General features: G+C 37.6%; 1 pseudogene; it reads right to left on the reverse strand.

Moving 5' to 3' along the window:
* Positions 1 to 23560: 23560 nt before the first annotated feature.
* On the reverse strand, positions 23561 to 24601 carry LOC107972678 (HCLS1-associated protein X-1-like; annotated as a pseudogene).
* Positions 24602 to 26142: the final 1541 nt, after the last annotated feature.

A 26142-nucleotide genomic window follows, 5' to 3' on the forward strand; every position in this document is an offset into this window, starting at 1 on the left:
TCCTCTTCCTCCTCTCACCCTCTACCCTCAAGTAGGCCCCAGTGTTTGTAGTTTCCTTCTTTGTGTTCATAAGTTCTTATTATTTAGCTCCCACTTATAAGAGAAAATGTGGGTTTTGGCTTTCTGTTCCTCTGTTAGTTTGCTAAGGATAATAGCCTCCAGCTCCATCCATGTTCTCGCAGAGAGTATGATCTTGTTCTTTTTTATGGCTGCATAGTATTACATGGTGTATAGGTACTACATTTTCTTTATCGAATCTGCCATTGATGGGCATTTAGGTTGATTCCATGTCCTTGCTATTGTGAATAGTGCTGCAGTGAACATTTGCATGCATGTGTCTTTATGGTAAAATCATTTATATTTCTCTGGGTATATACCCAGTAATGGGATTGCTGGGTCGAATGATAATTCTGCCTTTAGCACTTTGAGAAATCACTGTACTGCTTTCCACAATGGTTGAACTAATTTACACTCCCACCAACAGTGTGTAAGTGTTCTCTTCTCTAGGCAACTTTGCCAGAATCTATTAATAATAGCCATTCTAACAGGTGTGAAATAGTATCTCATTGTGGTTTTCATTTGCATTTCTCTAATGAGCAGTGGTATTGAGCCTTTTTTCATATGTTTGTTGGCTGCACATATGTCTTCTTTTGAGAAGTGTCTGTTCATGTCCTTTGCCCACTTTTTAATAAGGTTGTTTGTTTTTCTCTTGTAAATTGGTTATGTTCCTTATAGATGCTGGATATTAGACCTTTGTCAGATTCATAGTTTGCAAAAATTTTTGCCCATTCTGTAGGTTGTCTGTTTGCTCTGTTGATAGTTTCTTTTGCAGTGCAGAAGCTCTTTAGTTAATTAGATTTCATTTGTCACTTTTAAGTTTAATTAGATCTCAGTTGTCAATTTTTGCTTTTGTTGCAATTGTTTTTGGCATCTTTGCCCGTTGCTATGTCCAGGATAGTATTGCCTAGTTTGTCTTCCAGGGTTTTGATAGTTTTGGGTTTTACACTTAAGTCTTGGTTTTTTGAGTCTACATCTTGAGTTGATTTTTGTATATGGTGTAAGGAAGTGGTTCAGCTTCCATCTTCTATGTATGGCTAGCTGGTTATCCCAGCACCATTTATTGAATAGGGAATCCTTTCTCCATTGCTCATCTTTGTCAGCTTTGTCAAAGATCAGGTGGTCGTAGATGGGTGGCCTTATTTCTGGGCTCTCTCTCCTGTTCAATTGGTCTATGTGCCTGTTTTTGTAGCAGTACTATGCTGTTTTGCTTACTGTGGCCTTGTAGTATAGTTTGAAGTCAGGTAACATGATGCCTCCAGCTTTCCCCTTTTTGCTTAGGATTGCCTTGGCCATTTGGGCAGTTTTGGTTCCATATGAATTTTAAAATAGTTTTTTCTAGTTCTGTGAAGAATGTTATTGGTAGCTTGAGACAAATAGCGTTGAATCTGTAAATTGCTTTGGGCAGTATGGCTATTTTAATAATATCGATTCTTCCTATCCATGAGCATGCGATGTTTTCCCATTTGTTGTGTCTTCTCTGTTTTCTTTCAGCAGTGTTTTGTAATTCTCATTGTAAACATCTTTCACCTCCCTGGTTAGCTGTATTCCTAAATATTTTATTACTTTTTTTACTATAAGTTCTGGAATACATGTGCAGAATGTGCAGATTTATTACATAGGTATACACGTGCCATGGTGATTTGCTGCACGCATCAACCCGTCATCTATATTAGGTATTTATTCTAATGCTATCCCTCTCTTAGCCCCCTACCCCCTGACAGGCCCCAGTGTGTGATGTTCCCCTCCTTGTGTCCATGTGTTCTCATTGTTCAACTCCCACTTATGAGTGAGAACATGTGGTGTTTGGTTTTCTGTTCCTGTGTTAGTTTGCTGAGAATGATGGTTTCCAGCTTCATCCATGTCCCTGCAATGGACATAAGCTCATCCTTTTTTAGGGCTGCATAGTATTTCATGGTGTATATGTGCCCTATTTTCTTTATCCAGTCTATTATTGATAGGCATTTGGGTTGGTTCCAAGTCTTTGCTATTGTAAATAGTGCTGCAATAAACATACGTGTGCATGTGTCTTTATAGCAGCATGATTTATAATCCTTTGGGTATATACCCAGTAATGGGATTGCTGGGTCAAATGGTATTTCTGGTTCTAGATCCTTGAGGAATGGCCACACTGTCTTCCACAATAGCTGAACTAGTTTACACTCCCACCAACAGTAAAAGCATTCCTGTTTCTCCACATCCTCTCCAGGATCTGTTGTTTCCTGACATTTTAATAATCACCATTCTAAATGGTGTGAGATGGTATCTCATTGAGGTTTTGATTTGCATTTCTCTAATGACCAGTGTTGATGAGCTTTTTTTCATATGTTTGTTAGCCGCATGAATGTCTTCTTTTGAGAAGTGTCTGTTCATATCCTTTGCCCACTTTTTGATGGGGTTGTTTTTTTCTTGTAAATTTGTTTAACTTCCTTGTAGATTCTGGATATTAGTCCTTTGTCAGATGGATAGATTACAAAAATTTTCTCCCATTCTGTAGGTTGCCTATTCACTCTGATGATAGTTTCTTTTGCTGAGCAGAAGCTCTTTAGTTTAATTAGATTCCATTTGTCAATTTTGGCTTTTGTTGCCATTGCTTTTGGTGTTTTACTCATGAAATCTTTGCCCATGCTTATGTCCTGAATGGTATTGCCTAGGTTTTCTTCTAGGGTTTTTATGGTTTTAGGTTTTATGTTTAAGTCTTTAACCCATCTTGAGTTAACTTTTGTATGAGGTGTAAGGAAGGGGTCCAGTTTCAGTTTCCTGCATATGGCTAGCCAGTTTTCCCAACACCATTTATTAAATAGGGAATCCTTTCCCCATTTCTTGTTTTTTCAGGTTTGTCAAAGATCAGATGGTTATAGATGTGTGGCATTATTTCTGAGGCCTCTGTTCTGTTCCATTGATCTATATCTCTGTTTTGGTACCAGTATCATGCTGTTTTGGTTACTGTAGCCTTGTAGTATAGTTTGAAGTCGGGTAGTGTGATGCCTCCAGCTTTGTTGTTTTTGCTTAGGATTGTCTTGGCTATATGGGCTCTTTTTTGGTTTCATATGAAATTTAAAGTAGTTTTTTCCAATTCTGTGAAGAAAGTCAATGGTAGCTTAATGGGGATAGCATTGAATCTATAAATTACTTTGGGCAGTATGGCCATTTTCACGATATTGATTCTTTCTATCCATGAGTATGGAATGTTTTTCCATTTGTTTGTGTCCTCTCTTATTTCGTTTAGCAGTGGTTTGTAGTTATCCTTGAAGAGGTCCTTCACATCCCTTGTAAGTTGGATTCCCAGATATTTCATTCTCTTTGTAGCAATTGTGAATGGGAGTTCACTCATGATTTGGCTTTCTGTTTGTCTGTTATTGGTGTATAGGAATGCTTTGTGATTTTTGCACATTGATTTTGTATCCTGAGATTTTGCTGAAGCTGCTTATCAGCTTAATGAGATTTCGGGCTGAGACGCTGGGGCTTTCTAAGTATACAATCATGTCATCTGCAAATAGAGACAATTTGACTTCCTCTCTTCCTGTTTGAATACCCTTTATTTTTTTCTCTTGCCTGATTGCCCTGGCCAGAACTTCCAATACTGTGTTGAATAGGAGTTGTGAGAGAGGGCATCCTTGTCTTGTGCTGGTTTTCAAAGGGAATGCTTCCAGCTTTTGCACATTCAGTATGATATTGGCTGTGTGTTTGTCATAAATAGCTCTTATTATTTTGAGATACATTCCATCAATAGCTAGTTTATTGAGAGTTTTTAGCATGAAAGAGTGTTGAATTTTATGAAAGGCCTTTTCTGCATCTATTGAGATAATGATGTGGTTTTTGTCATTGGTTTTGTTTATGTGATGTATTACATTTATTGATTTGCATATGTTGAACCAGCCTTGCATCCCAGGGATGAAGCCAACTTGAGCATGGTGGATAAGCTTTTTGATGTGCTGCTGGATTCGGTTTGCCAGTATTTTATTGAGGATTTTCACGTCGATGTTCATCCGGGATATTGGCCTAAAATTTTCTCTTTTTTGTTGTGTCTCTGCCAGGTTTGGGTATCAGGATAATGCTGGTCTCATAAAATGAGTGAGGAAGAGTTTCAGAAGGCACAGTACCAGCTCCTCTTTGTACCTCTGGTAGAATATGGCTCTGATTCCATCTGGTCCTGGGCTTTTTTTTGGTTAGTAGGCTATTAATTACTGCCTCAATTTCAGAACTTGTTATTGGTCTATCCAGGGATTCTACTTCTTCCTGGTTTAGCCTTGGGAGGGTGTATGTGTCCAGGAATTTATCCATTTCTTCTAGATTTTCTAGTTTATTTGCGTAGAGGTGTTTATAGTATTCTCTGATGGTAGTTTGTATTTCTGTGGGATAAGTGGTGATATGCCTTTTATCATTTTTTATTGTGTCTGTTTGATTCTTCTCTTTTCTTCCTTATTAGTCTGGCTAGTGGTCCATCTATTTTGTTAATCTTTACAAAAAATCAGCTCCTGAATTCATTGATTATTTGAAGGCTTTTTTATGTCTCTATCCCCTTCAGTTCTGATCCGATCTTAGTTATTTCTTGTCTTCTGCTAGATTTTGAATTAGTTTGCTCTTGCTTCTCTAGTTCTTTTAATTGTAATGTTAGGGTGTCAATTTTAGATCTTTCCCACTTTCTCCTGTGGGCATTTAGTGCTATATATTTTCCTCTAAACACTGCTTTAGCTGTGTCCCGGAGATTCTGGTTCGTTGTGTCTTTGTTCTCATTGGTTTCAAAGAACTTCTTTATTTCTGCCTTAATTTTGTTATTTACCCAGTAGTCATTCAGGAGCAGGTTGTTCAGTTTCCATGTAGTTGTGCTGTTTTGAGTGAGTTTCTTAATCCTGAGTTCTAATTTGATTGCACTGCTGTCTGAGAGACTGTTTGTTATGATTTCCTTCTTTTGCATTTGCTGAGGAGTGTGTTACTTCCAATTACGTAGTCAATTTTAGAATAAGTGTGATGTGGTGCTGAGATATATTCTTTTGATTTGGTGTGGAGAGTTCTGTAGATGTCTATTAGGTCCTCTTGGTCCAGAGCTAAGTTGAAGTCCTGAATATCCTTGTTAATTTTCTGTCCCGTTGATCTTTCCAATATTGACAGTGGGGTGTTAAATTCTCCCACTATTGTTGCATTGGAATGTATGTCTCTTTGTAGGTCTCTAAGAATTTGCTTTATGAATCTAGGTGCTTCTGTATTGGGTGCATATATATTTAGGATAGTTAGCTCTTCTTGTTGCATCAATTCCTTTACAATTATGTAATGTCCTTCTTTGTATTTTGTGATCTTTGTTGGTTTAAAGTCTGTTTTATCAGAGACTAGGATTGCAACCTCTGTGTGTGTCTTTGCACATGAGATGGGTATCCTGAATACAGCACACTGATGGGTCTTGGCTGTTTATCCAATTTGCCAGTGTGTGTCTTTTAATTGGGGCACTTAGCCTGTTTACATTTAAGGTTAATGAGTGAATTTGATCCTGTCATTATGATGCTAGCTGGTTATTTTGCCCATTCATTGATGCAGTTTCTTCATAGTATTGATGGTCTTTACAATTATTGCATTATTGCAGTAGCTGGTACCGATTTTTACTTTCCATATTTAGTGCTTCCTTCAGGAGCTCTTGTAGGGCAGGCCTGGTGGTGACAAAATCTCTCAGCATTTGCTTGTCTGTAAAGGATTTTATTTCTCCTTCACTTATGAAGCTTAGTTTGGCTGGTTATGAAATTCTGTGTTGAAAATTCTTTTCTTTGAGAATGTTGAATATTTGCGCCCACTCTCTTCTGGCTTGTTGGGTTTTTGCAGAGATATCAGCTGTTAGTCTGATGGGCTTTCCTTTGTGGGTAACCCAACCTTTATCTCTGGCTGCCCTTAACATTTTTTCCTTCATTTCAACCTTGGTGAATCTGATGATTACATGTCTTGGAGTTGGTCTTCTCGAGGAGTATCTTAGTGGTGTTCTCCGTATTTCCTGAATTTAAATGTTGCCCTGTCTTGCTAGGTTGGGGAAGTTCTCCTGGATAATATCTTGAAGAGTGTTTTCCAACTTGGTTCCATTCTCCCCATCACTTTCAGTTACAACAATCAAACATAGGTTTGGTTTTTTCGCATAGTCCCATATTTCTTGGAGGCTTTATTCATTTCTTTTAATTATTTTTTCTCTAATCTTGTCTTCACACTTTGTTTCATTAAGTTGATCTTCAGTCTCTGATATCCTTTCTTCTGCTTCATTGATTTGGCTATTGATACTTGTGTATGCTTCACGAAGTTCTTGTGTTGCATTTTTCAGCTCTATCAGGTCATTTATGTTCTTCTCTCAACTGGTTATTCTAGTTAGCAATTCCTCTAACCTTTTTTCAAGGTTCTTAGCTTCCTTGCATTGTGTTAGAACATGCTCCTTTAGCTCAGAGGAGTTTGTTGTTAACCACCTTCTGAAGCCTACCTCTGTCAATTTGTCAAACTCATTCTCCAACCAGTTTTGTTCTTTTGCTGGCAAGGAGTTGTGATCCTTTGGAGAAGAGGCGTTCTGGTTTTTGGAATTTTGAGGCTTTTTGCACAGTTTTTTCCTGACCTTCGTGGATTTATGTATCTTTCGTCTTTGTTGTTGGTGACCTTTGGATGGGGTTTTTATGTGGACTTCCTTTTTGTTGATGATGATGCTATTCCTTTCTGTTTGTTAGTTTTCCTTCTCAGTCAGGCCCCTCTGCTGCAGGTCTGCTGGAGTTTGCTGGAGGTCTACTCCAGACCTTCTTTGCCTAGGTATCACCAGCGGAGGCTGCAGAACAGCAAATATTGCTGTCTGTTCCTTCCTCTGGAGAGGGTCATCTGCCAGGTGCCAGCCACAGCTCTCCTGTATGAGGTGTCTGTTGACCCCTGCTGGGAGGTGTCTCCCAGTCAGGAGGCATGGGGGTCAGGGACCCACTTGAGGAGGCAGTCTGTCCCTTAGCAGACCTTGAGCACTGTGCTGGGAGACCTGCTGCTCTCTTCAGAGCCAGCAGGCAGGAACTTTTAAGTCTGCTGAAGCTGGGCCCACAGCCACTCCTTCCCCCAGGTCCTCTATTCCAGAGAGATGGGAGTTTTATCTATAAGCACCTGACTGGGGCTGCTGCCTTTCTTTCAGAGATGACCTTCCCAGAGAGGGGGAATCTAGAGAGGCAGTCTGGCCACAGTGGCTTTGCTGAGCTGTGGTGGGCTCTGCCCATTTTGAACTTCCTGGCAGCTTTGTTTACACTGTGAGGGGAAAACTGCCTAATCAAGCCTCAGTAATGGCAGACACCCCTCCCCCCACCATGCTCACACATCCCAGGTTGACTTCAGACTGTTGTGCTGGCAGCGAGAATTTCAAGCCAGTGGATCTCAGCTTGCCGGGCTCTGTGGGGGTGGGATCCTCTGAGCTAGACCAGTTTGCTCCCTGGCTTCATCCCTCTTTCCAGAGGAGTGAATGGTTCTGTCTCTCTGACATTCCAGGCGCCACTGGGGTATGAAAAAACAAAACAAAACAAAACAAAAAAACACCTGCAGCTAGCTTGGTGTCTGCCCAAATGGACGCCCAGTTTTGCGCTTGAAACCCAGGGCCCTGGTGGTGTAGGCACCTGAGGGAATCACCTGGTCTGTAGGTTGTGAAAACCATGGGAAAAGTGTGGTATCTGGGCTGGAATGCACAGTCCCTCACGTCTTCTCTTGGCTAGGGGAGGGAGTTCCCAGACCCCTTGTGCTTTCCAGGTGAGGTGACACCCCACCCTGCTTTGGCTCAACCTCCATGAGCTGCACCCACTGTCTAACCAGTCCCAGTGAGATGAGCTGGGTATGTCAGTCAAAAATGCAGAAATCACGCACCTTCTGTGTTGATCTTGCCAGGAGTTGCAGACTGGAGCTATTCCTATTCGGCCATCTTGCCAGCCACAGGTATTTTATTCTTTTTGTGGCAATTGTGAATGGGATTGACTTTCTTATTTGACTGTGGTTGGTGTATAGGAATGCTAGCGATTTTTGTACATTGAGTTTGTATCCTGAAACTTTGCTGAAGTTGTTTATCAGCTGAAGGAGCTTTTAGGCCAAGGTATGTTTTGATTATCTTAGAGTTGGCCTTGTTCAACTTTGCTAATCTGATAAGGGTGAAATGATATCTCATTGTAATTTTTATTTGTGTTGTTCAAATGTTACTGAAGTTGAATACCCTTTTGTATGCTTAGTGTCGTTTGCTTTTATTTTCTCATTTCAGAAGGTACCCTTTGCCATATTTTCTATTATAACCTATTTTTGTTCTTTTAAAAAATTTTTAGTTTATAAGAGCTTATTGTATATTAAATAATGTATTCTTTTCTCTTATCATATGTAGCTGAAAATATTTTCCACAGTTTGTCACTTTTTAAAAAATTAGTTTGAGGTGTTGTTTGACTAAATGTAATTTTTAAATTTAGTTTTTTTATATTCAAATTTTCCAGACCTCAAGTTTATGGTTCTTAATTCTTATGACATGTTAGGAATTTCTTACCCTAAGATTTTTAGAAAAATTCAACTAAAGTATATTTTATAGCCTTTGTGGTATTGCTTTTTTAAATTACATTTTTGATATACCTGACTTCAATTTTGATATAAAAAGGTAGAATTTCAACTAGGAATGTAGCTTTTGATTTCATTCTATACACAAACTAGTGTTAGTAGGGGTTAAATGTTTCTAATCTTAATCTTTCCCCCAAGTTGATATCTTGTTGACCAAATATCAAATATCTTGTTGACCAAAGATGAAATAATATTTCATCTTTTCCCAAGTGATTTTTATCATATACTGAATTACCACATATATTAAGTTCTACTGCTAGATTATATTTAATGAAATACTCATATTTAATTTAGGAGGCTGTGTCACATATAGAAAAAGTATAGCTTTGAGGCCAGATTCACGTAGGTGTATGAAATCATTTTGAAGAGAACTTATCTTTCTTGAGCGTCCACTATTTGCTAAGTACCTTATATATAACTCTATTATTTCCAAGCTGTCTGACCTTTAGTTAAGTACTTATCATTTCCTTTCTTCTTCACCTGTGTAATTTGAACTGTAAACCTATTCCCTAGGGTTTTTCTGGGTTTCATATGAAATACTGTAAGGCAATTCATGCTTTGCACAATAGTGCAGTTCCATAAAAATGACCATGTAAACTGAAAACATGTAAGGTGGTCTCATTGATTATTGAGAAAAATTATTGTTTTGTGTCTTTTAAAAATTTTGTCAAAATGTCATCACAAACTCTTACTGTTTGTTATAAATGTATAAGGGAATGCAATAAAATTATGAAACTAATTTACTCATATACTATAATTTAAAACATTAGAAATATTGAAAATTAAAGTGTTTTATATCTTTGTGAAAAATTGTTGTATCGGGAATAGTGTGAATAGTGTTCACCTTGTCTTACAGTAACTTTCAGTAGGGATCAAGAATCTTTTCTATACCTTGCTGTGTTGTCATACTCTTTTCCAAGTTTGAATCAGCTTCAGTATCTTATCATTTGCACTGTCAATATTGTGAAATATCTCCAAGAGTTTCTCTAATGTGAAAATTTTCACTAGTGTCATTTCTTCAGGGACCGCCCCATCCTTTTCTTACAATGGCTTTCCTGATTTATGTTGATTAGCTCACCTTCACGAAGTTCCCTCTGGCTTCATATCTAGAGTCTCTTGATTGATGGCAGTGTCATACTTTCCATTGTCAGATAGTTCTTCTATAGGTCCGTTTATGTTTGATTCTAATTTCACTTTCTGTGTTATTATTTATTGTTTCATTGCTTCTCTTTGTCTTTCTTGGCCAATTCCCTGTTTCAGTTATAATTCATTTATTTCACGCCATACACAAACTAGTGTTAGTTGGAATTAAATATTTCTAATCTTGATTTTTCTCAAAGTTGCCATCTTGTTGATCAAATATCATATATTAAACACTATTTTGTCTTTTCCCAAGTGATTTTTATCATATACTAAATTACCACATATACTAGGCTGTAATTATTGATTGTATTTAATGAAATACTCTAATTTAAGAGGCTGTGTCACATACTGAAAAAAATATAACTTTTATAGATATATATCTATTTTCATAAAATGTCATGGATGTGTCACTGAGAGACAAGGGGACAACACAGTTACACATCTTGCCATATGTGTATGAACTGAATAACAGATGATTAGTGACCAATCACTGGCAGACATTGAAAGAAGTGATGAAATAGATCACTAGTCATGATGCACATTGTTATTACATATAGTAGATTTGTAGACTGAAGAGCCAGCAGTGAGGTTTGTACTTAATGCAGTTATTCACAGTATACAGTGAGAACTGAAATCTGAACTGTGCTCTTGGGGAGCTAGTGTTCTTTAAATAAACTGTGGAATCTGAAATATATGTATATCAGAATTGTGAAAAGTTAAGAACTGGATGCAAAGTATATCCCACAGTCCTTGACACAAAGTAGGTGCTCATAAAAGTTAAGCTTCCTTTTATTTTCCCTTTAGATGACTCTAAACAGGCCTACACAAATTTTAGTGTTAATTGGGGTTAGACATTGTGTCCTTCAGCTACTACTAACCTCTGTATACTCCATCCTATAATCATGGTTTCCCTCCCAGTTTGGGGGTCTAGTTATATCTGACATTTTCAACCATTATTTATAAATACGTGAGTTTTAAAATTAAATGTTCTCCCTCAAAAAATGTTCACAAATCACTTAGGCATTGATAATGAAACAAGTGAGTCTTATCAATGAGAGTAGCTTTAGGTAGGTGACCAAGCAGAAAGTTCATTCAAGGGTTGATGTTTTAAATTTTTACTTCTAATGATATTGAATTTGAATTATTTATTGGCTCTAGGAGACTAGGATGTTGAATTTATTGTAGAACCTTGAAAAGTGTTGTTACCTCCTTTTGCTAGCACCTTAGTACAGATACAACATTGTTGCAGTGCCACTTCCTCTCTTAGAGGTCTTCATTGAGTATGTGAAATGACTCCGAAATACCAATTTCAGACATGCCCATTTTAGGTCATAGTTTATCTTTCACAAAGGTAGGCCACCATTTTGTCATTCTTTAGCAGGTGCCAATTGCTGTTAAGCTAAACTTGCTATAAACAATAGTAGTTCTCTGGCATGATGACTCTTATGGCCATCTGTTAGGGTGGCACTGTGCCCACCCATAGGGTGGTATGCCAGTTTCAACAGGGCACAGGTGCCAGCCAAACATAGGTTTAGAAGGCTAGCCTGCAAGAACTCAGCAAGGAGATCCTCCAAGTGGTTAGTGATGCCAAATTAGACCCACATGCTTCATTACAAGGGATCACATCTGTTGATGCTTGTGGGCATTATATTGTCAATTAAGGCTTTTCTTTCTGTTTCTTTATTCATTCCAACTTTGGAATGGGAATACAGAAAATCAGGAGCAAAATTACTCCTTGGCCAGAAAAATAATCAGTATTTCCCATGTCATCCCCTGATGTCAGTTTTCTGCAGCTCCAAACTTTATTCTAAATTATGTGAAAACCAAAAGACACATGATGCTAGCTTATGATGCTCTATTATTAAAGATGACATTTAGGAAACAACCAGCTAACTCTATCTCTGATTATCGACAACATTTTAAGAATTTATCTGCTGGAAACAGAGATTTTAATCCTAGTTAAGTGTGTGTCTCATGTATCACCTGTTATTTCTTTATTGAAGGATTATTTTCAACCAAAGACAAGATGGACCACAACGAGTCATTTATTATCCAGTGTTCTCTTTCATGTCTGGGCTCCAGTGCATGGCTTGACTCCAGAATAGTGTTATGACACCTTTGTGTGTTTCAAACTACACTACAGGTTAGGTATATGAGACATAAGGGAAATACAGCTACCTATGCCACATAGAAACACAGAAAGAGTTTTTGGAGATTTAGGAACAGAGGCAGGGCTGAGGTTAGAAAGCTTTCTTGTTGTATAATACAGACCATGGTAGTGTCTTAAATATGGGATGGTGTTTAAAAGTTCACATCAGTCATTTTCATTTCCCCCAAATGTTTATGCACCTAGATTACAGATACATTCATGAAGAATTACTAATAGCATAGCTTGTCATGTAAAATAACCTAGAGGACTTTGTATATGCTTGACTTTTGTGATTGCTAGCTTAACATGTGTATTTTCCCTCTCTCACTCTTTTCCCTTGATAACACTAACATAAACAGAAATCAAAACTGGGCATTCTGTTGCATCCCAGTGTATTATTTCCTCATGGTACTGAGCGTTCAATCTATCAATCCTAAGTATCAGGCAGATTAGAAGTAACCAAAGCAGGATATATCCCACAAAAGCGCAGAAATTATAGCATGGAAACAGCATAAAGGGACGTGGGTGATGGTGGGGAAGAGGAAAAGAGTAGAGTAGTGAGTGCACAAGCATTGAGGTCACGGAGACCTGGGTTGGAACTCCAGCTCTACTCCTAGCTCCTATTAATACTACCAGTTACTACTAGCAGATGTGTAAGCTTGGGCAAAACATTAAACCTCTCACATCCTCATTTTTCTCACCTGTAAAATAAAGACAATTATACACACACACATGCACGCACGCACACACACACACACACACACCTACTGGCACATAGTGGGCACTCTGCAAATAGTTGTTATTAACAATATGATCACTATTATTATGGTGTAGAGTCAAGGAAAGGAAGGGGTGGCAGAAGAACAATCTTATTTTGTCAGCGTAATGACTTAGAGGGCCCACCAGGTCCTTCTTCAGAATTATTTTGGAAAGCTAAATGTATTATGATTTCCCAGCATACTCCCCACAGTGGCTGCCCTAAGTGCCATTATTCTCTCCTAGCCCCTAATCCCATCATAATGCCTTCACCATGCACAGCTGATCATCTTTCCTCTCTGCATAATTAACCTTTCTCTCTTTTAGGATTATATTTAACACATACAAATAAATATACATACATATATATAATAATTTTTTGGGGGGTATCCAGTGCCCTGTGGCATGTGGTTTTCTTTTTTTTATTATTATTATACTTAAGTTCTGGGATACATGTGCAGAACGTGCAGATTTGTTACATAGGTATACATGTGCCATGGTGGTTTGCTGCACCCGTCAACCCGTATCTGCATTAGGTATTTCTCCTAATGTTATCCCTCCCCTTGCCCCCGCCCCTTGACAGGCCCTGGTGTGTGATGTTCTCCTCCCTGTGCCCATATGTTCTAATTGTTCAACTCCCACTTATGAGTGAGAACATGTGGTGTTTGGTTTTCTGTTCCTGTGTTAGTTTGCTGAGAATGATGGTTTCCAGCTTCATCCATGCCCCTGCAAAGGACATGAACTCATTCTTTTTTATGGCTGCATAGTATTCTATGGTGCATATGTGCTACATTTTCTTTATCCAGTCTATTATTGTATATAATTTTTATATTCAGTATAAAGAAAAGTGTGATGAACATGCATATACCCACCCTGAAGCTTAAGGCTCCAAGATTACAAACATCACTGAAGTTTCCTGTGTGCCATCCCTACCCTCATTTTATGCCTCCTTCATCCCCATGAGGGCAAACACTATTCTGATTTTATCTTTTCTTCTTTTTCATTGTTTTCTGTTATACTTTTATCACATATGTGTCAATACTTAAATAATACATTGTCATTCATATGCTTTTGAGCATTATATGAATGGTGTCATACTGCCTGTTTTCCCTCTGCAAGTTGCTTTTTTCACTCAACATTATGTTTGTGCAATTCATCCATGTTGATGCATTTTTGCAGTTCATTCATTCTCATATAAATAGTATTTCATAGAATGAATGAAACATAATTTATTCATTCTTCTTTTGATGTCTATCTGGATTGTTTCCCACTTTTTGCTACTAATGAACATTCTTAAGCTTGTCTCTTCATGTACATGTGCAAAAGATTATTTAGGTATATACCTGGGAGAGAAACTGCTGACATTTAGGGTCTGTTTAACTTTAACTTTTCAAGGCAATGTGAAACTTTTTTAAAAAAACTATGTTAATTAATACTTTAACCAGCAGTGAACATAATTCTCTTTGCTTTACATCCTGACTAGATCTTAGTATCATCAGACTTCAAAATTTTTGCCAATCCAGTGGTATAAAACTATACCCCATTCCTTCTAATCTGTGTTTCCCTTATTACTAATGAGGGTGGGCATCTTTCCATGTTTATTGGCCATTCGTGTTTATTATTCTGTGAAATGCCTGTTAAATGTTTTGCCTGTTTTCCTCCTGACTTGTTAGAAGTGACCCACTTTATCTTAGTATACTTTTTGCCTTAAAGTTGACTTTATCTAATATCAGTAAACAATTTCAGCTTTCTTTGAGGTGGTATCAGCATAATAAAGTTTATCACTTTCTGTTACCTTCAACCTTTCTGTTACCCTGTGTTTTAGGTGAGTCTCATAGCTAGCAGGTAAACGGATTTTTAAAAATTCAGATAAACAATCTTTGTCTTTCAACTGGAACATTTAGTTCACTTATACTTAATGTAATTAATGACATATATAAATCTACTGTTCTTATATTTTCAATTAGTCTTGGCTATTTTATTTAATTTTCCTTTCATTAATTGTGGCCTTTTAGAGTGATCACATGTGTTTGTATTCCATCCCCCTTCCTGTACTGGTTTAGAAGTTATATATGCTTTGTTATTTCAATTATAAATATATATACTTTACTTCTATTATTTTCAGTTATACTATGCACACTTATTAAAGACTAATGGCAAGGAATAACTTTACCCTTCTCCTGGGGAGTACAAAGAGCTTAAGACAGTTTTACTCTATCATCCTTCCTACTTATATTACTATTAAATAATTTTATTTCTGTTTTTTTAAGCCCCCCAGATATCATTACTACAGTTTTTAAAAATTGATACGTAATACTTGTACATATTTATGGGGTACATGTGATATTTTGATACATGCATACAATGTATAATTATTAAGTCAGGGTAATTGGGATTACTATGGTTTTATACAATCAGTGGTCATTATATTTGCCTACACATTTACTACTACTTTTTTTTAATACTTCTTGCATGTCAGACCTTCTATCTGTGACTACAGTCCTTCTGCTTGAAGTATATCTTTTAAAATTTCCTTCAGTGAGGCTCTGTTGGTGACGAATTTTTTGTTTACTTTTAAATATCTTTATTTCCCCTTTGTTCTTATAGTACACTTTTTTCTGAGTATAGGATTTTTTTTTTAGCACATTGAAATTTTTATTCTACTCTCCTCTGGCTTCCATAGTTAGTATTTCTCTGGCTTACTTAAAGGTTTTCTTGTTTTCCTATGATGTCTCTGGATATAGATTTCTCTTTGTTTTTGTTGTTTTCTCTGTTTAGGAATTGTTGTGTTTTTGGCATCTGTGAATTAGAATTTGTTAGTTCTGGAAAATTATCAACCATTATTTCTTCAAATATTGCCTCTATTCTTTCCAGTTTTCCCTTCTGGGAGTCTGATTAGACTTATGCTAAACCTTCACATACTGTAATCCATATCTTTTAGCTTCCCTTTCATATTTTTATCTGTGCTCCAATCTAGGTAATTTCCTTAGATACACACTTTAGTTCACCATTTCTGGCTTCAGCTATATGTATTCAATTTGTTGCTTAAGCCACCCATTAAGATTTAATATCAGTGGTTATATTTAAGTTGTTTCTATTTTTAATTCTCAAATATTTATGTTCGTTGTTGATGATCTCTTGTTTTCTGCACATTTTTGTTTCTTTTATTTCTTTGAAGATCCAGATTATTGTGCATTCTATTTTTTTTTTTTTTTATCAGCAACAGTTAAAATTATTGGTTGGGTGCAGTGGCTCACACTTGTAATCCCAGCACGTGGGGAGGCCTAGGCTTGAGGATCACTTGAGCCCAGGAGTTCAAGACCAGCCTGTGCAACATGGCAAATCCCTGTCTCCACCAAAAAAAAAAAACATTGGCCAGGGGCGGGGGAGGGGGTTGGGAGGTGGTGGCACACACCCATAGTCCCAGCTATGGGGAGGAGGGGACTGTTGCTGAGGCCAGAGAATTGCTTGAGCCCAGGAGGTCCAAGCTGCAGTGAGCTGAGATCACTACTCCAGCCTGGGCGATAGAGGGAGGCCCTGTCTCAAAACAACAACAACAACAACAGCAACAAATACTTAAAATTCTTGAAGGTTTAAATCTGTTCTTTCTTGTTTCTTCTGAGTCTTATTCATGGTAACTTGTTTCCTTATGTGGTTAGTGATTAAACACTTGTTTCCTTATGTGTTGTGTGCTTCTATTTGGCTAAACAATTTGTGGGGCTCTTATAGGTCTGGGTTGAGGATGGTTTTTTCACAGATAATTTTATGTCCTTTTGCTGGCCAAAAGGGATGCTACTATACTGGAATAACTTCTAGGCTTGGTGTTTTTCAACCATGCTGGTTGAGTAAATTTAAATCCCAGTTTCTTCTAAAGGAGATCTCTGGAAACAAATTTTTGGGTTTGGGGTGCAGTAGAGATTCCTACTATTATTATTAATTCATGTCCTTCTGCAGCTGTGGTGAAGAAAAGTTTCCTTGTAGGCTTGCTCTAATGGCTGATAGATTTTGTTTCTGGCCTATTTTTCACTGACAATGTAGCACCTTGAAGAGAGCCAGATGTACCTGATTATCTGAGGTACAGCTTCTTTATTTGCCTAGGCGCAACGATTAGGATTTCATTTCCAACTTCCAAAACTCTACGTTACTGGCATGAATATCTTCACACTGGGTTTTCTTTACTTTTATATTGTTTGCTACCCAGTTCTGGTTTCAGCTTGTTCCTCCTTCTTTATCTACCTCCTACCCCAACTTCTGTTTTCCCTCCCCCACTACCTTCAATTCTTCTTACTTTCTTCTGAGCTCGGCAATGCATTGTAAAATATATTGTTATAAGTCATCCACAGCATTTAGAATTTTCGAAGTAGTAGGGCTATTTAGAATATCTTGTTCACAATGTTACCAAAACAGTTTTCCTTCTCTTAATTTCTAGTTCTCAAACTGTAGTGTCTTTTTTTCTTGCAAATAACACCTTTTTGTGTGTCCTTGATCTTATCTCTGCCCAACTCCTCCCAAACCTGGTTCTGTTATTTGTCCTGTTAGTCTGTTTCATCTTCAACATTTTTCCCTTCTGTATCCAAATACCTCAGGGTATCCTCCCTCCCAAGAAAATCTTCCCACAATCCTAGTAGCTCTCAACCTACTATTTTATCTTTCTGATTACTGTAACTAATCAATCAAATATTATCTTTCTATGGCTCACACCTGTAATCCAAGCACTTACGGAGGCCAAGGTAGGTGGAACACTTGAGGTCAGGAGTTTGAGATCAGCCTGGCTAACCCCGTCTCTACTAAAAATACAAAAATTAGCTGGGTGTGGTGGCACATGCCTGTAATCCCAGCTACTCTGGAGGCTGAGGCAGGAGAATCGCTTGAACGCAGGAGACAGAGGTTGCAGTGAGCCGAGATCGTGCCACTGCACTCCAGCCTGGGTGACAGAGTGAGACTCCATCTCAAAAAAACAAAACAAAACAAATAAATAAATATTATCTTTCTAATAATCTCCGTAGCTGGCAGCATTCTTTGACACCAACCCCCTTTCTTCTCTGAACCTTGAAACCCTTGGACTTCTCTCTCACTTCATATACAGGCCGTTGCCCAATCCTATATGATAGGGCTTGCTCTGGAACATATTTCATATCCATTTTTTCCTGTCCCAGGACACAGCCCCAGTTAATTATTGCAACCCTCTCTAACCAGTCTCTCCAGCTCAATCCTCACTAAAGTTGCATCTTCAATTCAGTAATATGCTGCCTGGGTTTTCCATTAAAATCACCTGAGGTGCTTTAAAAAATGTTAATACCCAAATCTCATCCCCAAGATTTCTGATTTGATGAATACGGTAGGGGGCTTTGCGCATCAGGCTATTTTTTTTTTTAAAGCTCCCAGGTGATTCTAATATGCAGCCAAACTTGTGATCTATTGTTCTAACCCAGTGGTTCTCACACTTCAGAGTGCATCTGAAAACTCTGGAGGGTTTATTCAAAGTGAGTGCTGGGCACCACCCCCACAACTTCTAATTCAGTAAGTCTGCAGCAGGCCTGAACGTCTCACAAGCACTCAGGTGAAAATGATGATGCTGGACCAGGGACCACAGCTCTAATTCTATAGCCGTAGCTAAACAACAGGTCTCATAATATCACTGCTCTGCTCTAAATCCTTTAAGGGTTCCCTATTAACTATCAAAATACGTACAAGTCACTCTTTATCTGGCCTTCAAAGCCCTTTACCATCTCTTCCTAGATTCCTAATTCCTGCTATATTTTCTATTACTTTCCCTATGTACCAATCAAATGGGACTACTGGCTCTTTTTTAAATCCAACTAGTATTATCTCTTGCCTTCATATATTTGCTCATATTGTTTTGTTTTTGAAAAATAAGCTTTGTGTATATTTGAGGTATATGGCATGATGTTTTATATATATAGTATAATGGTTACCATAGGAGAACAAATTAACATATCTATCATCCCATTCTTTCCTCTCTGGCAAGAGCAGCTATAATCTACTCAGGAAAAATCCCAAATACAATACACTATTATTAGCTATAATCCTCATATTGTACATTCAATCTTTCAACTTGTTCATCCTACATGTTTTTTAATTTTGTACCCTTTAACTGACATCTCCCCATTTCTTCCCCCCACCCTGCCACGACCCTCTAGAAAGACTGTTTTATTCTGTCTCTGTATATTTGACATTTTATTTAAAAAAGATTCCACATATAAGAGATATCGTGCAATATGATTTTTCTTTCTGTGTCTGGCTTATTTCATTTAGCATAATGTCCTCCAGATTCAGCCATGTTGTGGCAAATGGCAGGATCTCTTCCTTTTTTAAGGCCAAATAATATTTCATTACACACACACACACACACACACACAGTTCCTTTACCCATTCATCCATTGATGGACATCTAAACTGTTTCCATATCTTGCCTATCACGAATAATGTTGCAATGGACATGGGAGTGTAGATATCTTATATTAAGTGGTGATTTCATCTCTTTTGAGTATATGCCCAGAAGTGGGATTGCTGGCAATTGATGCTGATAATTGATTATGGTAATTACCATAATCATATGGTGATTCTGTTTTTAATTTCTTTAGGAACCTCTGTAATATTTTTATAATGGCTGAACCAATCTACATTCCCACCACCAGGGTACAAGGGTTTCTTTTTCTCCACACCCTCAGCAACCCTTGTTATCTCTTATCTTTTTGATAATAGCTATACTAACAGGTGGGGAGTGGTATCTCATAGTGATTTTGGTTTGCATTTTCCTGGTAATTAGTGATGTTAAGCACTATTTACTCATATTGTTATCCTGGCTGGTGCTTATGTGTTCACCTGTCAAAATTCTATCTATCCTTCAAGGTTTATCTCACATACCTCCCTCAATGATATTTCCTTTTTCTCAGTCCCCAACTGCCAACACATACTCACACTCACTCACTCATTAACTCACTTATTTATTCAGTATCACAACAGGTTCTCCCCAAAATCTTTCTACTATCACAGGCTGCCCAAATGATGCACATTATATATGTGAAAGTATTTATGCGTAACCACTTCCACAATTTATCCAACTAAATTTTAAATATCTTGAAGGGAAGGAATGTACTGTATTATTAATACCTTATGTCCTTGCTATTCAAAGTGTGATCCAGGGCTAAACAGCATTGACATCACCTGGGTGCTCAATAACGATGTAAAAATCTCAGGTCCCACCCCAGAACTTTTGAATTAGAATCTACATTTAAAGGATGTGCAGGTGATTTGTATGCACATTAAATCTTGAGAAGCAGTCTGTAGTACCTAGAACAATGCTTGGCAAATACTAAGTACAGTTATGTGCCGCAGAATGACATTTTGGACAATAATGGACAATATATATGACAGTGGCCCCATAAGATTATAATACTGTATTTTACTGTATCTTTTCTATGTTTGAATATGATTAAATAAACATTTATTATACTGTTACAGTTGCCTACAGCATTCAGGACAGTACCTGCTGTACAGCTTTGTAGCCTGGGTGTATAGTAGGCTACACCATCTAGGTTTGCATAAATGCACTCTAGGATGTTTGCACAATGGTGAAATCACTTATAGATACATTTTTCAGAACGTGGCTCATCAAGTGACACATGATCATACGTGACGAATATATGTTGACCTGAATCATTTAGAATAGGAAATACAGCAGAATAGATCTATATTTTTTTCTGACCTTCCTCAGGGATACAGCTCATCAAATTGCATCCTGTATCATTGTGCGGTAAACAATAGGATTCACTGAGTCAAGATTGAATCAGAAAACAAGAGTAGGTACACAGAGATGATATCAGAAAGTAGGAACACTTCTGTGGAAGAATTTGTAATCTAACTCAGCAGACTAGACAGACTCACTGAGAAGATAATCTCAGTTTGGAGTGACTAGATAACAACCTTGTTGTAGAACATTTCTGCTGAAATGCAAAGTCCCCACCACCTGTGGGGCAACAGCACGGTGAGGACTGCTCAGTTCCCAAGAATTTCTCTCTCTCCTTATGGAGATTTGGGTTCCTTTATTCTTGAAAATTTAGACATTTTAGTTTGAATCCTAGGAGAGAAAGACTGGTCAGGAGGAGTATTGCCTAGTGCTGTTAGTCACTTCAATGTAAGCGACCACCTTGAATTAGTGCATAGGTCAGTGAATCATGATTATCTGGCAGACATTTTATTATCCCATACTTGATGGTATATTCTGTGTATATAGTCCATTCCCACTTTCACTGACAGGAATTAAATGATCATTTATCAATCAGAATTTTAAAATATTTATATCACACTTCATTCTGCAGAGGATTTAAGGCCATTTACAACATTTATATATACATGAATCAGATATGGGGGAATATAAATCAAAATTTTAGAATATTAAGATTATAGAAAGAACAACACTTGTACCTAGATAAAAAAAGATCAACAGAATTGTCATAGTTGAATTTCAAATTTGCATCTGAGCTCCCTGGAAGCTAAAGTCAAAAAGGGAGGCATCAGTTCTAACAGTTGTTTTTGCAAACTCGAATAATGAAAAGTGCCTTTTAAAGGGAAAAATAAACTACTACAAAACTTATCTGTTAGCCTACTTTTACTATACTGTTATCATACTATGGAAAAAATAAAAGTGAACACAAACTTCTCATGTCTATGGTCTTAAACCACTATAAAACTGAACATATATATAATATATGATATATATATAACATATATATAATATATGATATATATAACATATATATAATATATGATATATATGTTATATATATATTATATATTATATGTTATATATATAATATATATGTTATATATAATATATAACATATATTATATGTTATATATATATTATATATAATATATGTCATATATAATATATATGTTATATATAATATATAACATATATTATATGTTATATATATAACATATAATATATAACATATATTATATGTTATATATATAACATATATTATATGTTTTATATATAACATATATATTATATATTATATATATAACATATATATTATATATGACATATATTATATATAATATATGACATATATATTATATATAATATATATGACATATATTATATATTATATATGACATATTAAATATATGATATATATGATATATATAATATATCATATATATCATAATATATATCAATATATATTATATAATATATATTATATATATCATATATAATATATATTATATATATCATATATAATATTTAAATATATAATATATATATTTTATATATATATAAAATATATATATATATAAAGCAAAACTACAAAACCAATGACATCCAAAATAATTACATAAATTTAATGGACAGATGATGATGTGCTGAAACTAAATTTTGAATGTTGGGCCAAGTAGAGAAAAGATGTATTATCATCCTTTGTTTTCTGCCTGTTTGTGGACTTGATCTTTCGGTTTTCTGCGTGATGGACCATCATTTGGGTCATCATTGTTATCATGGTCATTATTTTTCTTCTTTAACAAGGAATTCCTTTTTTAACCACCCAGCCATTTTGTGTTAGGCAAGGAAATTTAACAGTGCATTCAAAAATCTACGATTTACCAAAAATAGAATTTAAATTAAAGTTATTCACTGCGTATTTTTTACAACTCTTACAGTGAATGAATTTAGAGAGTGGATGGAGTACATATTTTCCAAGTATGCTGCACTATGTGGCATGGCATAATGCTGAAAAGCCAGGGTTTGAAGTTTCAGGAGTAGGGTTGAATCCTGCCTCTAATATATATAAACAGTGCAATTTTGGGGAAATTACTTAACTTTTCTGGTCCTCTGTTTCATCATCCGTAAAATGGAGGTAATGATAATACCCTATTATTAAGACTGTTGAAAAGAATGAATGAGATAACGCATGTAACATGCTTGTATCAGTGAAGATTTAACCAGAGACCAGAACCAGCAGGAGATATGTACTAAGAGAGTCACTGCAAGGAATTGGTTTGCGTAACTGTGGGAGTTGGCTAGACAATTCTGAATAAATAGGGCAGGCTGTTAGGAAGGGCATGGAACCCTTGGGCATAGGCTGAAGCTGTGGCCCATAGACAGCAGAATTTCTTCTTCAGGAAAGCCTCAGCTCTGCTCTTAAGGCCTTTCACCTAATTGAATCAGGTCCACCTATATTATCTAGGTTAATCTCCTTAAAGTTAAACGATTATGGACTTTAGTCACATCTGCAATACATCTTCATGGAATGCATGAGTTAGTGTTTGACTGACTAATTGAGGACTGTAACCTAGCCAAGTCAACATACAAAACTATCACAGTGCCCAACATGGAGAATGACTTATAGTGACTACTTGATAGATGATAGACAGCGATACTGTTGGAATGCTGCGTGACCATGGGCAAGACATAGAAGTGTTTTGAGAAGTAGCCTGGGGTAAAACATGAGATTCGGAGTTGGAGAGACCCAAATTCATATCCTATTATAGCAATTTACTAGCTGGATACATTCAGGCAAATGACATTTCCTCTCAAAGCCCTTGTTTCCTCATCTGTAAATAAATGTGAGATAGTTAGTACTCCTGACAGCTACCCTGTGAGGTAAGTGTTACATGAGATTAGGCAAAATGCTTGGAATGTATAATAATTCAACAATGGTAGAAATTCCACTTTTCCCATTTGTTTTCTTCTTAACCTCTCTGGTCATCTGCCTTCTTATCTATAGCATGAGAAAAAATATAATACCTACTGATAGTTTTCTAAGGATTGAATGAAATAATGCATTGGATCTTTAAATGTATATAGTAAGCACTCAATAAATGTTAGTCATAAATATTCATATTATTATTCTCTTTTTTTAGCATAAATAAAGGTTTTATTGGTCAGTTTGGGTGAGTGACAAACTGACATGCCCCCAATTCACTATTCCACATAGCCAAGCCCCTGAGGGGGCAAGAGGAGAAGCTAAGCTTATTGATGGTGGGCAATGGGTGAGAGGTGGAAAGGACTTGAAGGCCTCTGAGGGTTAACAAGGCTACCGGGACTGGAACCAACATCCTAGGAATAAGTCCAGGATGGAGAAGGCATCATCCAGGGCTGGAGGTCTTGGTGATTCTGGATCATCCTAGGACTGCTATCTGCTTCGTGTTGGGTTACTGCGGTCTCTGTCTGGCCCTCACTGTCCATGACAGTCCAGCGCTCCTCCACTATCCCATCTGGCTTAGTGATTTTGGTCACAGAGATGCTCTTGAAATAGATCTGGGCTGGGGCTGTAGAACCGGGCCAAGACGCTCCTGGGAAACCCGGGAATCAAGATCATTGTCCTCTCTGGTTCTAGGATGGGGGTCCACAGGCCATACGTCATCAAACCTACGAAATGGTCTCTGGGAGCCTCAGTCTGGTGCTGGTTTGGGGGATTCACTTCTTGCATCACTCTCCAAGACCCCCTCAAAGATCCTGGGCTGGTGACTATCTGGATACTTAAGCATTGATTCTCGAAGTGCCTGTCCCTCCCGCAGTCTCTCACCAGGTGTCTCTGACTCAGAACCTGGAAGTTCAGGAGAATGGGAAGGCAAGGTCCAGGCCCCCATATTGCTGAAGATGCTATTGAAATCTTGTACTAGGTCATCAAAGCCGAAGTTATCGTGGAAACGTATCCCTCCTCCTGGGCTGAAGCTGAAGTCAAAGCCAAATTCCTTGTTGGGGGAGGGGTGCGGCGGGGAGGGGCGGGATGCTGAGGATTATCGAACCTTGGGTTCCCACAGCCCCATGAGCCCCCTTCTTCCTCTTCTTCCTCATCACCATCTTCATCTCGAGTCATCCCTCCAAAAAAGGGATCTCTGTGGTTCTGAGGTCCAGGAAAGCCGAAAAAGCCCCGGAAGAGATCAAAGAGGCTCATTCCCATATTAGAACTGGAATCTTTGAACCCCTCCAGTGGTCCATTCGCAGAAAGGGGAAACCTGTGCAGCCCTGTGGGAAATCGAGTGAGGCGTCAGCCCATATTACTATTCTCTAACCATCACTTCTTGCAGTTGGGCTTCCAATAAGCACAGAATAGCAGATAGCTTGAGATTGTCCACTCAGAGGAAGCCTGGAACCAAGGATTTCTATGTTGCTAGTTGAGGGCAGATTCATATGCTTTAGGGATCTAACCAAAACCTTGTTTTCTTATGTGAAATTGGGTACCTGCCTTCAAAATTGTAGATATTTTACCTCATTGTATAGTATCTACAGGCAGAGACAGATTTTTCCCTTAGGAAGTAGTTAGGAAGTTTCCCTTAGGAAGTACTTCAAGTGAATAAGTTTTTAGGATTAAGTCATGGAAGTTGTATCTCATGAGGCTCTTCCCAAACTAGGGCACAATTTCCTATTAAAATGAAACCAATATTTTGCAGATTAACCATGCACACCAAACCTGAAACCTCCTTTCCCCCCATCCCTTATTTCAAACCTATTCCCAACTCTTATAGACTCCACCTACAATATATTCTGAATCCAACAATATCTCAGCCCTGCTGCTACCACTGTAGGCCAAATCCCCATTGCCTCTGACCTAGGTGCTCTCTGCCCTCCACTGTAGCCTCATTCTAATCCATTATTTACAAATCAGCCAGAGGATCCTCTAGAAATGTAAGCCTGATCATGTTATTCCCTTCTTCCTGCCCAAGAGCCTCTGCAGGTTCCTTACTGCACTTAGGATAAGGGCTAATGTCCTTTATGACACACAAGACCCTTCATGGCCTGGTCTCTGCCAACCTGTAGTGGACATTGTTGATTTGGAGCAGCTCAGTATTCATTCTTTCTTCCTAACTACATTCCACTTTTCTTTTAGGAAATAATTTCTTTCCCATTGGATATAGTCTGGGGGTACCATCAGACAGGCACTCTGTCCTGCCCTAGGTGGGGGCAAGCTCATATTGAAAACAAGACCATTAGGATGCTCCAGGAACTGGAGCAGAGGGACAAAGAGGCAGAAATTGGTTAAAGTTGATTCATCCAATTGGGTAGCACCCAGACCTGGCAATTTGTATGCTGATACTCTTCCTGGACTTCCTACTCCCTAGCTCTTTGAAGCTTTCTAAATCCTGTTCATTTGAAAACTTTTCCATCAATCCTTTAAGCTCCCAATATCCTTCCCCAAACTCTTTCTCCTCTGTCATTTGTGTCACTTTTCTGCTTTCTCACTCTGATCCAGTTATATTGCTTGTATTAGTCTGTTCTCATCCTACTATGAAGAATACCGAGACTGGGTAATTTATAAAGAAAAGAGGTTTAATTGACTCACAGTTCTGCATGGCTGAGGAGGCCTCAGGAAACTTACAATCATGAAAGAAGGGGAAAAGGCACATCTTACATGGTGGCAGGCAAGAGAAAGCATGTGTGAAAGCAGTAAAAACTACCATCTATAAAACCATCAGATCTTGTGAGAATTCATTCACTA

Source organism: Pan troglodytes, chromosome X (genome assembly GCF_028858775.2).
Source record: "Pan troglodytes isolate AG18354 chromosome X, NHGRI_mPanTro3-v2.0_pri, whole genome shotgun sequence".
Lineage (NCBI taxonomy): Eukaryota > Metazoa > Chordata > Mammalia > Primates > Hominidae > Pan > Pan troglodytes.